This window comes from Gossypium hirsutum, chromosome D07 (genome assembly GCF_007990345.1).
Source record: "Gossypium hirsutum isolate 1008001.06 chromosome D07, Gossypium_hirsutum_v2.1, whole genome shotgun sequence".
NCBI classification, from domain to species: domain Eukaryota; kingdom Viridiplantae; phylum Streptophyta; class Magnoliopsida; order Malvales; family Malvaceae; genus Gossypium; species Gossypium hirsutum.
Genome location: NC_053443.1, coordinates 50,431,119 through 50,448,533, shown reverse-complemented (window position 1 = coordinate 50,448,533; position 17,415 = coordinate 50,431,119). Strand labels below are relative to the sequence as shown.

At 32.2% G+C, this 17,415-nt stretch overlaps 2 long non-coding RNA genes across 3 annotated transcripts; both read left to right on the top strand.

Moving 5' to 3' along the window:
* Positions 1-1,020: 1,020 nt before the first annotated feature.
* Positions 1,021-6,222, top strand: LOC121219522 (uncharacterized). Of its 2 annotated transcripts, XR_005916331.1 has the most exons (4): positions 1,021-1,219; positions 1,962-2,031; positions 2,186-2,236; positions 5,134-6,222. It is a non-coding gene; the product is annotated as an uncharacterized lncRNA (long non-coding RNA). The 2 variants fall into 2 exon arrangements; XR_005916330.1 differs by lacking the exon at positions 5,134-6,222 and having other exon boundaries at positions 2,186-2,473.
* Positions 6,223-11,283: 5,061 nt separating this feature from the next.
* On the top strand, positions 11,284-13,098 carry LOC121219521 (uncharacterized). The gene is made up of 5 exons (XR_005916329.1): positions 11,284-11,414; positions 11,502-11,746; positions 11,826-12,160; positions 12,258-12,359; positions 12,636-13,098. It is a non-coding gene; the product is annotated as an uncharacterized lncRNA (long non-coding RNA).
* The last annotated feature ends 4,317 nt before the right edge of the window (positions 13,099-17,415 follow it).

Below are 17,415 nucleotides of genomic sequence, written 5' to 3'. Positions count from 1 at the left end.
GCTCTCCTACTATATTATATAATGTTATATCATATCATGTAGTATATAATATATTAATAGTTATATATAATAGTAAGACGTTATATATTAATTATTATTATATTATCGTTTGTTATTATACTAGTTGAGATATGCTCTAAGTCCTTATATTTTTCGTGTAACACCCTAAACCCGGCCTAGACAAGAAGGCTAAGTTTAGAATGTCATGTTATTTTACCAAAACACAGTCATACTTAAAGTGAGTCTTTCACTATTGTTAAGTTACAAAAAAATCCAATATACGAAACATAGTCAGATCCTAGAAGTTTAAAAATACGAAATTAGAACATAGGTTCACACACATATCTAAGTCCGTTAGATGACCGAGTCCCACGTTTGCCGACAGCTTATTCTTGAGAGTTCCTAAAATTCATTCAAGTAGTCAGTGTGTTGCATTGTAAAGCTTAACATAAACAAACTAGCCTATGTACAAGAACTCATATATTATTGATTATTTGGATAACAATTCTATCTCCTCAGACAGATCAACAACTTAAAACGGATCCAGACACAACAGTCCTAATACGTAGCAGATTAATACAGATGCGCGTATACCACAAATATCATTAGGTGCACATGTCATACAGTACAAATACAGATGCAATTTCCTATTACATCTGCTACACACCATTTCCATCCACCTTACACACCAATAGGTATATAATACCCATCCATCCCTACACACCTCATAGTGCACTACAACAAAATAAGCTTTTAGCGGTGTTTTTAGTGGCGTTTAGATCGAAAACGCCGCAAAGGTTCTACCATTAGCGACGTTTTTCCCATAAATGGCGCAAAAGGTAAAGCAATAACAAACATCGCAAAAGGTTAAAACGATAGCGGCGTTTTTCCCATAAACGCCGCTAAAGGTAAAGCAATAGCGGCATTTTTCCCATAAATGCCGTGAATATTTTTATTGAAACGGCGCCATTTTGATAGCTGACCCCCCAACCTTTATTCCCCCAAATCATTTTCCCCAAATCGCTTAGTTTTGATAGCTGACCCCCTAACCCTTTTCTCTTCACCAGAAACAGCAACGCAAAAAAGAGAGAGAGAGACAGGCGAGACAAAAAAAAAAATAAAGAAGAGAAAGCAGTAAATCGGCCTATTGTTCTCTTCGCTTTCTCTAAAAATTTCTCTTGATCTGTGCAATTAATCTGGTAATTCCTTTACTGACGTGGTGAGTCATTGGTCTTTTGCTCATTTTAATCTATTTGGTGAATTTTTGGATTTTGCGCTTGCGGTTCGACTTTTTATATGGTTTTTTATTCTGAGTTGGTTTTGTTTGTTGATCGTTTCAAAATTTGACTTTTTTTGTTGTCTGATCTATTTTTCCTTTTGGGTTTGATCTTGATTGAATTTTGGGAACTAGGACAATGTAGCTAGTTTTTATTTTTCCGTTGGTTTTTTGTTGTGTTATTTTCTATTATTCTAAAAATTATTGAAAGTTTAAGAGGTTGGATATATTTTTTTAATGCCAAATTCAACAAAACAGATTGTTTAATCAAAGAAACAATTTTTATCGTGTTCTTTCTCTTTTTTATTTTTCACCATTGTTTTCTCAGGCAGTAGACCCTTGTGTCTTGTTGTGCATGCTTATTTCTAGCAGTAACGATCTTTAGGACCTAATATGGGTCTGAAAAACATTGAAATAGTTGCCATGATATCATCTTATAATTCGGTTAGATGATCAGATGCCTTGTATTGTATCTGAAATTTCACTTTTTGTTTTCCAGCTTCTCTCTTTGGTGTTCTTAAGAGCAATATGAATTGTAATACAATGATACTCTCTAATTATATCATGTGAAAGTTTTTATTTTATTATTTTCCTAAAATATCTGCATGTTAAGACTTGCTGCATTTTAAATTGATCAAATGCTGATTTGTGATTATATCTGCCTTATTTATTGAATTTTTTGTAGATTTCGACTGTATGGAAAACTTCCTATAAATGGGGGCAGTGGAGACCTTGTGTAAACAAGTCTTATGAAGGTAGTTCATGAAAGTTTTCTATTGCTTTGTTGCCTTATTTATAAATATGTGTATGTATTTATGCATATGTTAGAAAAATAAAAGGAGGAGAGATACTGCACAGTTAATAACTAGGCTGTCTGATCTGCTCATTTCTTTAACTATGTTTATATAGGTTATTCCAAAAGGATAAGGAAGAGAAGCACATTGTGGCCACGTTGTGAATGTAAGTTCTTTGTTGATATGTTTCATTGAGTTGCTGTAATTTTTCAAAAAGTTGAAGCATTTGCCATTTTACTGTTAGTGGTATATGCTAACTAGAGGTGCTAATGCGCTGCTGGCCGGGTTTGGGCTGAGCTCAATTAATAATTCAGGCCTATTTACTAGGCCCGGGCTAGGTCCTAATAAAAAATGGGTCTAAAATTTTACCCAAGCCTGACCCATATAAAAATGCTAAAACTCGGGCCCGACCCGGTCTGCCCGTATTAAATTTTTTATATTATTTTTATATAAATTTTAAATATATAATACATCAAAAATACTAAAAACATCAAAATAAATATTTCCCTACAAATTGAAAATAAATTTTAAAAAATATGTAGACTTAAATAACACTAGGATAAATACAATTTAACAAGCAAATGTCTCTAAAATAATAACAAAATTAACAAATGCCTTTAAAATAATAACAAAATTAACAATAAAATAAGTTTTATACAATATCCAAATAATAACAACAAAATAGTATCAACATAATAGTAAAATGGTAGCAAAATAGGGAGAAAACAACAAGAAAATAATATTCAAAAACAAAAAAAAGAGCAAATTTTTTTTGTCCTTTAATGAATTTGGGCCGGGCCCGGGCCAAAAATGCCTTACCCGAGGCCCGACCCATTTTTTAAACGGGCCTTATTTTTTTCCAAACCCATTTTTTGGGCCTATATTTTTGCTCAAGTCCCCCACATTTGAGGCGGGCCTTCGGGCCGGGCCGGGTGGCCCGACCCATGATCAGGTCTAATCCTAACTAAGTTGATCAACAGAGTTAATTGTTTAAACTTCACTCGGAAAAACTTAAAATAGGGCTAAGTTTGATAGAGTTTTATTCTTCAAATTTGATATTGATTCTAAAAGTTAGTGAGCTATTCAATTAGCCTCATATCATTAAAGATAAAATCAAGCTCATACACTTTGTGACAGACACATTTGTTGTTAAGTCAATAGCTCAATTACATACATATATGAGCAAGACTTGGCTTCCCTACACTCCTAGTAAGGATGAGTTTTAATTGGAGGTTCATTCATTCTTAATAAAATTTTATAAAAAAAAAAAACTTTTAGTTAATTTTTATTTGATAAATTGAAAAAAAGATAAATATCGAATAACTAAAGCTTAATTCTGCATTTGCTTAAAAAGAGATTTTTGAAGTTGTAATATATTATTTTGTAGTGATTTTACGCAGTAGAAGATGGCATAGAAGGTCCATTAGTAAGACACTGGGATAATGTGGTCTAAAAGTTAAATATTGTTGGTTGAATGAAATAAATTTATTTAAACTACTAAATATTCCTAAAGTTTTAATTTGGAATATTATATTAAGAGGTGCTTAAAATGATTAACTAGTTATGCCACTCAAACTCATGGTAAGTGTTGAATACAATTATGTGTCCGAAATGGGTATACTCAAATTTTTTTAAAAAAAATTGTGAGATGAATTAACTAGACTTATAGTAAAAAAACTTTTATTGATAAAATGGTACAAAATTAAATAATTGTGTTAATTAATTTTGACTATATTGGTGGGACCTTTTCTTTAAAAGAGAACAATTTTTTATTTTATTTTTAAATTAAATTAAATCCTTATAATATGAGTCTTATTTTAAAATTTTGATTATCTGACTCATTAAATTAATTAGTTGAAAATCAAAATAATCTTTTAATTATATATAAAAATGTGTTAGATCAATTATTGATTTTATTAATTTTAAAAATATATATAATTTAATTTAAATTGTAGGTGTAAAATAAAAGACTTAATTCCACTATGCATTCACCAATTTGCAATTTTGCATATGCATCTAACTGTTTAGGATTCAATAAATTTAAATAACATGAATTAATATATATTAATGTTAATTTATCTTATCATTTATTTATTATTATTTTTATTGAAACAGTGAATTGGATAAAATAAGTATTCAATAGACTCATTTGAATGGTCTAATCAAACAAATTCATTTTAAGCTCTCCTTAATTGCATTTGTAAGTACCTCGTATTACTTACATGTTTTAATTTAATACAACATTTTTGACATGATAAATCCATATTAGTGATTTGAATTAAGGCATAATATCTTACATATCTCCTTGTGATATTACTGTTTTAGGTTAAATGTGTTCATTTAATTATATAAGTAACACGTTTCTTATTTTTTAAGATATAAATAAACAAACATAAATAGTAATAAACAGATTATAAATAAATAAAAGAAACACATAAACAATAATAGTATTAATTATATAATTAAACAATAGTTGATTTTAAATGATTTACTAAACCAATTTTAAACTAGCATGACGATAATTAGTTTGGATATGTTTCATTTATATTAGATTAATTCAATAAAAAAATTTTAAATTTAAATTAATGTTAATTTATTCAACTTAACAAACGAATATAAATAAACAAAGATCCAACTCATAAACTATTTATTTACAACCTTAAATTTACGGAACAAAAATTTAGATTAATTAATCATATTATAAACATTGAGATATAAATTTGAGCATAATATAAAAATTAGAATTGAAATTTGACTTAAATCTATTTAGAACACTTAACTAATCATATTATAAACATGAATTAAATCTATTTAGAACACTTAAGTAACTGCAATTTATTGTCAACTTTAGACTTCAAGAATTACGAAATGGATAAGAGTTGGATAGATTTGTCAAGGGTAAGCAACGGTTATCGAAATGGAATACAAACTTTTCTAAATTTTGCATTTTAAAATGCAAGCCAAGGGAATATGATTCTTTGCCCGTGTAAGAAGTGTGTCAACATCAATTGACATATTCGTGAAGTTGTCTACGAACATCTAATTGTTGATGGCTTTATTCAGGGGTATAAAAAATAGATTTTCCATGAATAGTGTACACATCGTAGAACTTCTTCAATGATTAATCCGGCTTGTCCTCATAATGCTCACCATCAGTTTGTTAGAGAAGATGACATGGAAGGTATACTGCGGGATGCATTTAATATGCAGTCACAGTTTGCAATAATTTCAAGCAATCATTTCCACTTGAAATTATTGCATCCGATGATTGTGATATTGGTGGAAATGCTTTTATCGAAACGGGAAAAAATGCACCTGATGAAGAGCCAAATGGAGAAGCGTCGAAGTTCTACAAGTTACTTAATGAAATAAATGAAGAACTTTACGAGGGATTTTTCAAAATTGTACTTCTGCATTCTTCTTTTTCACTTAAAATGTTTGAGAGGGTGGACCTGAAACTCTTTTACGCTGCTGTTAGAGTTTTTGAGAGATATGTTTTCGTTTGCAAAAATCCCTCATTCATGCAAAGATATGAAGAAACTGATAAAGGACTTAGGCCTTGAGTATGACAAAATTCATAGTTTCCAAAATGACTGCATGTTGTATTGGGGGTTGTAAGGCCCAATTTCTGCTCGGGGCCCAAAAGCTAACCAAAGTCCAAAGTCCAACTACAAACCCAATCCAATAGCCAAAAAAAATCAACCCTAAGCCCAAAATAATAACAACCCAACTAGCCCACAAAATAAAAAACTTTCAGCCAAAAGGAAAACCCTAGCCACATGCCTTGCTGTCGCCGCCGCTCCACCTCCTCGCACGCTACCGCCTTCACTCATCTATCATCAGCCGTCAGCCTCTAAAACCTGCAAGGCAGTAAATCACACGCAACAGCAGAACAGGCCAAACAACAAAACGACAAGATAAAAAATTAGGGGTTTTTCAAATCGGTTATAAAAACCAAGCATTAGGGCTGTAGTTTTTTCTTTTTTTTTACGAAGATTAATAGAAAAAACTGAAAAACAGAAAATAAATCTCAGAGGTGATTTTTTTTGTTTTTATTTTTTATTTTTCTTGTTCGATTTCTTTTCTTTTTACTTTTACTTTTTTTCCTTTTATACTAAATATAAAAAAAAGAAGGAAGAGGAAGGAGCTTACCGGACGCCCCGTGACCGCTGTCGGAGGGTGGGTCTCCGTCGTCGAGACTAGATTCAGAGAGGGGGTTGTGGGCTTTTGTCTCGGTCCTTATGGGGCTTGAAAGCCTGACCTCACAGCTCGCCTGGAACCGGGCTTTAAAAGCCCTTCATCGTGCTTCGTCGGTCGTTGATCTGGTGGCGGTGCGGCAGACAGACGAGCGACGGTAGGGAGACCGTCGGAAGGCATGGGGGCTCTAAAGAGTCTTCCCAGTTTTTTTTTCTCTGAAGAAGAAGAAAAAATGAAGTTTAAAAAAAATTGGTTTAAATAACATAAACTAAACAGCGCCATTTTGGAGTTTGGGTTTAGAGACCAAAACGACGTCGTTTGGTCTCTAACCCGTGACCCGACCTGAATGCGGCCAGGATTCGCGTGTTTTGACTTGGAGGGGCTATTTGCAGTTTCAGCCCCTCCACTTTTGCAACATGGTGCAATCTGACTTTTTTTTGTTTTTTATTTAGGCCGCGAATTTTGTTTCTGCTTCAATCGGGTCCTTTGACCACGTGCGGTCCTTCGCGCTGAAACGCTGCGCTCTAGGACTGGGGCATATTGCCCGATCAATCCTTCATTCTTTTTGGCGCGCTTTATTTTGGTCCCTAGCAACCTTTATTTTATTTGCAATTTTGACCCGAGTTTTTAACCTGAATTCGATTTTGTCCTACGCCATTTTTTATTTAAAAAAAAAATCCCTTTCATCATCATTAATTTTAAGTTTTGTGTGTTATTTATTTTTAATTTGTTTTACGTATTCTTTATTTCAAATTTTTCTTTTATATTTTGTTATTTGTAAACTATTATATATATGAATATGTCTTTCAAATTTTCATATATATATATATTCTTTAAAATGTTTCATATCTTATTATTATTATTATTATTATTTATATTAGACTATTTTATTATCATTTATTTTAAGTTTCCTATATATTGTTTATTTGAAACATTTATTATTTATTGTTCTTATAAATCTTTTATATTAAATTATTATTTATTTTAGATTGCTATATGTATTATCTTGTTTTATTTTCCTTTGGTTATTAATGTTGGTATTAAAATTAAACATGTTGTGTGTTCATTGTCATTGTTATCATTGCTATTGTATTATCATTTGCATTATCATAAGTGTTATCATTTATGCGTATTAACTTTACGATTCATTAATATTAATGCCATGTCCTTTATGTTTAATTATGTAAATTATTTCATTGTTACTTTAAATCTATATTGCAATACCACTATTAGTCACATATGATCCTTTCAAAGTTTTTAAACTATTTCTTTTAAAGCATAATCTAGTAAACTACGCGTGTATTATTTTTAGATAATCCATCGACTTTCACCTCTTATCCCAAAAAGAAAAATTTTAACATAAGGCAATATTTCGCGTTTAGAAATTCGAGAAAATGTGCCCTAACGTGCTGGGTTTCGATTTCTCGTTCGACCAAATAGCCAAATATCCTCTTAAAATTTCAAAGTATGGGTTTTGGAAATCATAAAGTAATCTTGGTTTCGAAGGTTTAAAGTATTGTATCCTAACGTGCTGGATATGATATTCCTTTAGAACAAAAGAATCCTAAATTCTAACCTATGTTATTCGAGTTTTTTTAGGATTGTATCTTTAAAACTCATCAAAGTTTTCAATCTTCGACACTAAGACACTAATTAATCAACTAAGTACCAATTTTGAGCGTTACGAAGGTGCTAATTCTTCCTCGTACGTAACCGACTCCCGAACCCATTTTTTTAGATTTCGTGGACCAAAATCGTTGTTTTAATAAAATCAAATCGTTTATTAAAAAACTTTTCGAGGTGACCCGATCGCACCTCATCAAAAAGGATTAGTGGCGACTCCCATTTTAATTTTCGTTTTCAAATCCAAGTCGACCCCGTTTTATCGAAAAAATGGTGTCAACAAGGGTGGTTGGAAAAACCAACAGTCTTGTTATGTTTGCGGTAAATCTTGTTGGATGAATAGGAATGTAGAAGATATAAATAGGGATGAAGGTGAGGTACAGTCAAGAAAGAAGCCATTAAACATTTTGCAATATTTTCCACTAATACCAAGGCTTCAAAAGCTTTTCATGTCATCAAAGACAGTAGAGTCTGTGAGGTGGTATCATGATCAACGAACTGATGATGGATTATTAAGGCATCCTGTGTATTCTTTAGCTTGGAAATCATTTGACAGTAAATTTCCAAGCTTTGCAAGTGATCCTTAGAATATGATGCTCGGGCTAGCATCTGATGGATTTAATCCTTTTAAAGTCATGAGTACTTTGTATAGTACTTGACCTATAGTGTTTATTCCTTACAATTTGCCTCCGTGGATTTGCATGAAGCAATCTTCTTTTATCTTATCTATGATTATCCCTGAAGAGAAAGGTCCCGGGAATGACATTAACATTTATATGTAGCCACTTATTGAAGGGTTGAAACAGTTATGGGCGGGTGTTGAAACATATGATGTATTGAGAAATGAGAATTTTTATTTACGTGCAGCTTTGTTGTGGACTATTAATGATTTCCCGACTTTTGCCAATTTATCTGGTTGGAGTACCAAAGGACGTTATGCTTGTCCTTGTTGTGCTGTGTAAACATGTTCGAATTGGTTATATAATGGGAAGAAGTTATCTTATATGGGGCATCGTCGGTGGTTAGATGAAAATCATAGATTTAGATTTTAGAGGACTCTATTTGATGGTACTAAAGAGTTCAGAGAAGCTCCTGAACAAACCATTGGATCTGAAATCTTGTTCATGTTAAAAGATATCAATTTTAGTTGAGAAGATGAATCAACCACCCAACACGTAAATAAAGAAAAGATCGAGGGAGACGTATGTTGGCGATGTTTATTAGTAGAGTGATGATAAATCTGATGAAGAGGATGATCCTAATGAGGCGAACCTGTGAAAAAAAGAAGTATTTTTTTTGAGTTGCCTTATTGGGAGTATCACATTTTGCGACACAATCTTGATGTCAAGCATATTGAAAAGAATGTTTGCAAGAACATTATCGGGACAATTCTTAATGTCGATAGGAAATCGAAAGACAATCTTAAGAGTCGACTTGATCCAGTTGACATGGGAATTCGGCGTGATCTTCATCCCCAATTACTTCCGAATGAAAAATCTCGGCTGCCACATTCTATTTTTACAATGTCGAAGAAAGAAAAAGAAGTGTTCTACACGGTGTTGAAGGATATAAAGGTCCCAGATGCGTATGCATCAAATATATCTCGATGTGTGAGTCTTAAAGATCAAAGACTATATTCCCTAAAATCACATGATTATCACATTTTGATATAAGATTTACTGCCAGTTGTTTTACGCTATTGTATGTAAAAAAAAGGTGACATCTTGTATAATTAAACTATCCAATATAATGAAAGCTATTTGTGGCAAAGTTTTGATTGTTGACGAACTTGAGAAAGTACAAGATCGAGCCGTCTAAACTTTATGCAACTTGGAGAATATCTTTCCACCTTCATTCTTCACTATTATGGTGCATCTGTTAATCCATCTCCCTCATGAAGCAAAACTTGGTGGGCCGATTTTCTATCAGTGGATGTATCCTATAGAAAGGTGCTAATTTATTTGAAAAGTTTTCATTCATTCATGAATATACCTTTAATTACAAATTTTGATAATGTTGTATATCGCATTTAGGTTCCTATGCAAATTGAAGTCTTATTGTCGTAATAAGCGTTATCCAAAAAGATCAATTGCTGAAGGTTACTTAGCAGAGGAGTGTATGACTTTTTGCTCTAGATATTTAGAAGATGTTGAAACAAGCCTGAATAGACCAAGTAGAAGTACTAGGCTTACTAATCATAACTTAGTTGAAACTTATCTATTTCGACGTTATGGACAACCAATCGGTAAATTTGAAATTGCACACTTAGATGATAAATCTTGGGTACAAACACATCGATATGTTCTTTTTCACCACGATTCAATTGAACCATTACGCAAGTAAGTTTTAGAATTTGATAAATATTCATCTTTTTCATTTGTTTATTTTCTAACCAAGTAATCCACTTTTTAACATAGTGAATTTAAACAAGTCTTGAGATCTCATTCACTCTCCCGAAGATTACAACATCGAGAGATTCATAAGTTATTCACAGAATTCTTTCATGAATGGTTAGGGCAGACGGTATGCAACTGAAGCTTTCAATGACAAATAATAATGTTTTCGTATAACATTTTACTTAATTAGTTTACTTTTAATTCAATAGGTTTGGAGTGGAAAGGACGTCAATGAAGAAGTTAAATGGCTTTCCCAAGGTCCAAATAGAGTAGTAAAAAAATATAATGCCTTCCTCATTAATGGATTCAAGTAATACAAAATCTCGCGAAATATTGAGGAGGACTCAAAGTTATGGAATAGTTGTTAATTCTTCAATTACAAGTTGTGCTAGTGCTAGGGACAATAATCCTGTTGAGGGAAATGTGGAGTATTACGGACTTCTTACGGACATTATTGAGTTGGATTACTATGGCAAACAGAAGGTTGTCTTATTTCGATGTGATTGGGCTGATGTTAATACTGCTCGCGAAATTAAAAAAGATCAATTTGGTTTTACAATGTTGAATTTCTCTTGATTAATTCACACTAGACAACAATTGATAGACGAGCCGTATGTATTTTCTCTTCAAGTCAAACAAGTTTTTTACTTGAAAGATCAAACTGATGAGGGTTGGTACGTTGTACTCCGTAACACCCCTAGAGACTTGTTTGACATGGGCAATTGAAGTAGAGATGACATCGACGAAAGATCAGAAATTGTCTTTTCCAGATGTGGATCAGAAACTATCCATAGTACTAGTACACAATTTCAATGGGTTCGCCAAGATGTGGATGAAGATATTTACAAATCATGATGTAGTAAGATTTTACGTTTTTTTAATTATATGTAATATTATAATTTAAATCTTGATTTTGTTAATTATATCCATTTCTATTATTGTTGTAATAAGTTACTAATATTTCAACTATTTTAATGTGTATTGCAGATAATATGCCTAGAAGAAGATTGCGATATCTAAGTATTATTCAAAATCCTCCAAATTCAGAAGAAACAAATAGTGATCAATAGACTGCTATTGGATCTTCGAATGTTCTGAATACAGTTGACGAACCTACAGAAATTCAAAGTAATGTTAACTTTAATTTACATGCATGTTGACTTTTATTATTGATTTTTGTTTCAAATTCTTATATTATCATATACAATTTTTTAGCTGAAAATGGTGGAAGGCGCAAAACTGGAGGACGTACGCTATTAAAGGATTTATAAGATCTAAATTCTATGAAGCGTGTCAAAGTATCTAGAAATAGTCATGGTTAGCCTATTGGATCAGAAGCTTGACTTTTAGCGAGATAATTGGGCATTATAGCACGAAATGCCAATCTATTGCCAATTAACTACTAGTCATGGCATCATATGCCTGATAGTAACAAAAATCAAGCTCTTGATAATATTAAGGTAATAACATGGATGTAATTTATAATACTTTGGTTTAATTTTCATTTATATTTACTTTCTAAACTTGTGTTATTTGCAGGAGAGATTTGCTTTAGAGGTCTCGGATAATTATGTGAAGAAAGCATTAGCAAAGAAATTGAGAGACCATAAAAGTACTTTAAAGAAGGAATATTTTAAGAAAAATATAAGCCTCAAAGAGAAATTGCAAAATGTCTCGCCGGGAATGTTGAGGTACCAATGGGAAGATGTAGTTAGATTTTGGAATTCAAAGAAAGGCGAGATATTACATACTTCTAAAGTCTTATAATTATTTTGGTTTATAGTATTTACTATATATCTAATAAAGATTTCATAATGTAGGATCGTGAGCGAGTTGGAACTACATGTAGGCAAAAACAAAAATTCATGAACACAGTTGGGTCGAAAAGTTTTCCTTGGTACTTTGAATTTATTAATTGTGTCAAATATTAATTACTTTCTACTAAATAATATTTTCCCTACTATATTGTAGGAAATGTCGTCTGGTCAAAAAGTTGGATGCCTTTAACTTTTTGACATTACACATAGAAAGCAAGATGAATCTCCTATGACTACTGAAGCTGCTGAAATTATGGTATATTTACTTAATAAAGTTTGAATTATTTTAAATATTTATCATGCTTAATTATAATGGTTTAATTCGTCGTTTGTAATGCAAATAATGCCAAGTTATGTTGCATTTGTTTGACTATATATTTAGTTTCTAACTCCTTGATTGATTTATTAGGAGAAACTAAAGGATAAAAGTGTGGAGTATGAAGCGATGGCTTCAAGTGATAGTTCTGTTAATCTGGACGATATTGATAACTGAATTATTACTAAATTTTTGGGTCTTGAAATGTATCGTCAGGTTCGACTTCAAGGATCTTTTGTTAGCCCTACCTAATAATTTGGATCCAGCTCGTAGCAATACACACGTTCGATGAATTAGGCTCAAGCTGAAGTTCAGAGGTTAAGAGACTAGATGGCTCAGATGCAAGCGAGCACAGTTGAGCAAATTGCTCAACTTAAAGTGAATGAAGCCTTAAGAGAAGCAGAGGCTTAAAGAAAATATGATGAACTCCAGCTACAACTGAAAGTAGAGGTAGCTGCGAGGGAAGCAAAGGCAACAACAAGAGCAGCAGAGGCAACAAGAAAATATGACGAACTCCAGCTACAGCTTCAAAATATGATGAAGATGTTTTAGCAGAATCAATTGTAGAATCCACCATCTTAGACTTCTGTTTTCTTATTGTGAGAATATCTTAACAATATAAATTTTGAATATATTTTGTTATTTCATTTATTAATTTAGATCATATACATATTTCTTTCATGATAGTATCATTTAGATTTGAAGTTTTTGGTTGGATTTGAAGTTACAGGAAAATATGTTGAAAATTCGAGTTTTATATGAAATAAAAATAAGTTGGTAAAATCTGTTAATGTTAGCGGCGCTTTTACCACAAACACCGCTATAGAACATGATTTTTAGCGGTACTTTTACTACAAACGCCGCTAAATAACATGATATATTTTGCGACGATTCTAGCTACAAACGCCACAACATGCTGGACTCTCTTGCGGCATTTGTAAAAAAAATATCACTAAAAATCATGTTCTTTATCAGCGTTTGTAATAAAAGCGCCACTAAAGATCATGTTCTAAAGCGGCGTTTTTCCACATAAATGTCACAAAATTTAGCGGCATTTTTTTGTGGCACTTTGATAAGCGCCTATGTTGAGGCCCTGTGACCTTATGAGACCATTGGATATAGTTGTCATGCCATAGGATTATGCGTACTCACCTATATATGTTTTGTGATTTGAGTGTTGAGGCCCTGAGACATGTTAGAGAGATAAGGGAATGTAAGCTAAGCTCCATTCAACAAGACATGTTTGATGTGTTCGAGAGTGTTAGCTTTATGCTTCACTTTTGGGATATGTTTGACTTTATGATTCATTTGGTGTGTTGGAGATCTATATATCTGATGTGTGGGAATAGAGCCCACTTTTATGTTTCATAGCTTCAAGTGCCACATTATCTTAAAATGTATATCTGTGTAATGTGATGTATGCCTAAATAAGTATGTGGTTGCTATGCAAATTATCGTTTAAATGTGATCTTATTTATTGTGGTAATACGATGTGAGATGGACACTAAAACATGTGAATAATATACTAAATAAGTTGATTTAAGTTTCATGAAAATGTTAGTATGTTCCCATAGTAAATTGCGTATGTATTTGTGGTTTGGTGGATCGTTTCCATTTAACTTGTGACTGCATGTGAATATATCAGCTAGACTTGTGGGTTATTAAAGCATGTATATGTCATTTAGTCTTGATAAATTATTATTAAATGAATTACATATAAATGAGTTGAGTGTAATTTCATGTAGGAGTATATGTTAGTTTTATGACTTAATGAAACGTGAATATGTTATTTTGACTTGATTAGAATATGGTTGTGAACATGTTATAGTATGCTCTTGTTTAACCTTTGATATTGTGTGTACATTGTGGTTATTCTGAGCATTCATTGAGCTGGTTAAGCTCACCCACTTCTTTTAAACCATTGCAAATTAGTCGTGTGCTAGTGTGAGCAGTGTGGTTTTCAAGGGGTGATCCAAGCAAGACGTTAGCTTTATTTCATAGGTATTATTAATTCGTTTATGTTTTGGGGAAATAAAATCAATGTGGTAGAATTGTTGCATGAATTTTGCCATGATATTTTGGATGTTTCCATAGTTTATTTGGTCTCAGGATTTAAAGGTTTGAATCGTGATATGTTAATTATTGCTCGAACTTACTCTCGATGTTTAAAACTATGATTATAGTCATTTTGACGTTTATTTGATATGGTAAAAGATGCATGGTGAATAGATTCATGTTGGAATGGTTTATATGCTTAAATATGCTAAATTTTTACTGTCTGGAGCAAATGGATCGATATTTGTGTTTTAAAAACGATACATCTGCAATTTTCGAAGTGCAGGAAGTTAGTTTCGCTAGTTGGTGTTGATATTTTGCCACAAGCATCAATACTCGGGGGTAAAATTATTGATATTTTTTCAGTGGTACCGATATTTTCTGAAAGTTGGGTTTAAGACGAGAAACAGTAAGCTAATTTGGTATCGATACCACTTGAGAGAATTATCGATTCCACTTTGTCAATATCAATACCTACGTAACAATCTTGGGATATTTTACTAAGTGATCCTAAAGCTTGTTTAGTGCTTATTTTATTATCGTACAATGTATGTTAGCACGTTTTATACACCCTAGAGTAAGTATGACCACAATTCGTACGAATGCCATAATAACAAAGGAAACAAAAAGATGTAACTAATAATGTGTCGACTTATGTTGTATGCAATGTGAGATGGTGGTGTAGCATCTTTTTCTCGGGCTCGACGACTGGGCCGTGTATAGGGTGTTACAAAAGATATAAAAAAAATGTTAATACATAAGCTTTTAGAGCTTTCTCATGACAAAAACCTCAAATATACAAGGTAGGACTGATGAAAACACAATTTCTAACCTTACTTGAAGCTTTCTCTTTCTAGCTTCAAATTTCTTTTAGTCAACTATATGAACTCTAAGCTTTAATGGAAATATTGATAAAGGAAATGTGCTTAGAAGATGATTATCTAAGTGATTTTAGTGAGAAACCCAAGTTTATTGGGAAAATATTAGGTTGATTTTAAAGAAAAAGCCAAGAAAATTAAAAAGAGGTTTTTTTTTATGGCTGGAGAAAAGAGGTCTGTAGCAGGGGCTAAATGAGATAGGAATTTTGTCTCATTTTCTCTTTTTAATACAATTAAAAATAAGAACAAGTCAAGATGGTCAAAGTGTAAATCAAAATTATGTAAAATGTGCAGTGCATAATCAACCTCCAAGCTAAAAACACATCAAATGGTTTAAATATAATCTCAATAATATAATATCTCAACAAAAAAAATATTTCTAATACAAAATTCAAATTACACTTCCATCACAACAAATATAACACTTAACCTATCCAAATTCTCAAATCATTATTATACTATCATATTAGACCAACTGTGATGAAAGTTACAATTATGCCCCTTTCACAATGCAAATGCAAAATTCATAATTTGGTCATTGTATTTTTCCATCTTTTTCAATTTAGTCTAAAATTGATTTTCATCATACTAATTCATATTCCAAGTCATTTTCACACTAAATAACAATTATTAACTCACATTTTCTCAATTTAGTTAAATTATATTTTAGTCCTTATACTTTTCAAAACTTATGATTAAGTCATTCTCTCTTTATCGGATTCGTTTTCGAATTTCCTTAATAATTCACTATTTTAATCTTGGAACAATATAAACGTTGTATCGAGAATTTTGAGGTGTTATACTAGGTTGGGACATGAACTTTATAGACTGCAATGATGATTATTCATATAGCAATTTCTTCAATTGGCAAGTCATCCTTTCGCGTTAAATTCTTGGATGGCTCGTCACCTTATTCCTGTCAAGTCTTTTCTTCTTGGCTAAACTGCATTTGTAGTCACCAAACTATTGATAAATTTATTTTTATCACTCAATTATGAATAGTTACAAAATATTCATCCAATTATTCGATTTTTTTTCTTTTTAGTTACTAATTGTTAATGGCTGACGTAAAGATGACATGGCAACTTTCAGAATTCTCATAATAATAATTTTAACCCGCAACATTTATACATTGTGTCAATTTAGTCTTGATCATAAAAATTTAACAACCTTTTTCTTTCAAAATAAAATGATTGTCCATGAACTCGGAACTTCATTTTCATCCTTTTTTTTTGTCTTTGAAGACGAATAAGAGCATGTTTCTTTCCAAGTCCTGGACTTCAATAGGTCATGCCTTCCTCGTATGAACCATTGGACTCGTCCGGACCTCCTTATCCAATATGGCTTTCTTACTAATGATGTTGCACAAATACGTTTGTAAATCCAATGTGACAAGTTCGTATTCTAAATCACCCACCACGATATCTTTCATGGATTCTTCATTGTTGCTATCAAGGACCATGTAGGACACTAAAAGGACATACAAAGGATGAGGGACTCCAAAAAAACCACAAAAAGATAAGTCCTTAAAACATAAAGGGACACCCAAACAAATAGTCTTAGAAATTAAAAGACTTGGAGACAGAAGGGAATGAAAAACACACAGTTGTAAAAACATGTACACCATTAAACCAAATCAGACGTTGCAGAAAGGGACTTTACTTAGGGAAAACAGAATTTATTAAAAGTAACTTGATAGGGTCAAAAATCAAATTGCATCCTTGCAAATCCTGATGGGTTTGGAATTGCACAGTGGATGGGTAAAATAAGGGTAAAAACTAAAAGAGAGCTTGTAAGGAAGAAGGTGCAGAAGCAATAAATGTGAAGGGGGCAGCATTTATGGCCCAATGGCTTACAAAATATTCCATTATTTTACAGATATGTTACCCCGGCTTAATTGCATGGTTGTTGGGCAATTAAACTGCCATTGAAACAGAGTCAGTGAGTCAGGAAGGTCGTGACTAGCTAACTCAGTCCACTCGAGAAGAAAAACGACAATGCATGGGTCATTTTAAGTAGTACTAATTTATATGAGCTTTTGCCGGTTCCAATGTCTATTTAAA